This window comes from Prunus persica, chromosome G8 (assembly GCF_000346465.2).
Source record: "Prunus persica cultivar Lovell chromosome G8, Prunus_persica_NCBIv2, whole genome shotgun sequence".
Taxonomy (NCBI): Eukaryota; Viridiplantae; Streptophyta; class Magnoliopsida; order Rosales; family Rosaceae; genus Prunus; species Prunus persica.
Window position 1 is genome coordinate 707,603 of NC_034016.1, and position 1,609 is coordinate 709,211.

Genomic DNA, 1,609 nt, shown 5'->3' on the forward strand with positions numbered 1-1,609 from the left:
CCTTCAGGGACCTTCATACCATAGAAAGAATTGCAAACCTCTCTCTTCTCTGCTCTTGACAAATTCCAAGGCCCAGGAGGCAAACGAGTACGTCTTTCTCCATACTCGGGTTGCAAATCAGTTTTGACCCCCATGTTCAATAAATCTAATCGAGCAGCAATCCCATCTTTATTTTTTCCAGGGATCTCCAGCAATGTACCAATGATACTATCGCAAACATTCTTCTCAATGTGCATAACATCTAGGGCATGCCTCACAGGAAGGTATTTCCAATACTCGAGATCAAAGAATATTGATTTCTTCTTCCAACAAACTCTGTCACCATTTTCAACCATATGCAGCACTTCTTCTCCGGTTAATGGCTCTGGAGGTATGCCATATTCAGGTTTCCCATTAAAAGCTGCACGTTGCCTCCTATATGGATGATTGATTGGTAACCATTTTCTATGCCCAATGTAACAAATTTTGTGGCCATTTTTCAACCTGTGACTAGGTGTATCATCGCCGCATATTGGACAAGCTTTATATCCTTTAACAACACAACCAGATAAGTTTCCATAGGCGGGGAAATCATTAATTGTCCACATTAATGCAGCTCTGAGTGTAAAGTATTCTCCATTATGTGCATCATACACTCCTCTAATCCCAACTCACAAGGATTTTAAATCATCAATCAAAGGCTCCAAGTAGACGTCTATATCATTTCCGGGTTGTTTAGGACCGGAAATCAATAAGGTTAACATCATGAACTTTCGTTTCATGCACAGCCATGGAGGGAGATTATATGTAACTAAGATAACCGGCCAACAACTATATCTGCTACTTAGAGAACTGTGGGGATTGAATCCATCAGATGAAAGAGCCAATCTCAAGTTTCTCGGCTCATTACCAAACTCAGGCCATTTATCATCAAGAAGTTTCCAAGACGGGGAATCCGCCGGATGAGACATCTGACCGTCAATTGATTTTCTAGCAACATGCCACCAAGTCAAACTCTTAGCTGTCTCATGTGATTGAAACATCCTTTTAAACCTTGGAATTGGGGGAAAATACCACACCACCTTCGCTGGCACACCCTCTTTCAAGATTGCATCTTTGCCTTCCTTCCACCTTGAGATACCACAAGTAGGACAATTAGTTGAATCCTCATACTCCTTCCTATACAAGATGCAATCATTGGGGCATGCGTGCATTTTCTCATAACTCAGCCCCAATGCACACAAAGTCTTTTTAGCCTCATACATGGAGGTTGGTATTGTATTTCCTTCTGGAAGCAAATCGCCTTGAAGTATCAATAATTCTGTAAAACAGACATCACTCATCCCATGTTTTGCCTTCAAATTATACAACTTCACTAATGCCGATAACTTCGTGTACTTTCTACAACCAGGGTACACTGGTTGATCTCCATCCCCAATCACATTGGCAAACTCATACGGATCCGAACCAAAAATCACCAAAATCATTATCATCCATATCAATTTCTTCAGACACAAAACTGTACCTACTATGGCCATCATCTTCTTCAACATTTCTGCTAGCATTAGTAGTTGCTTCCCAAGTTCTCCGTGAATGTCCAATTCTTATAGCTTTGGTCAATTCCATTAAA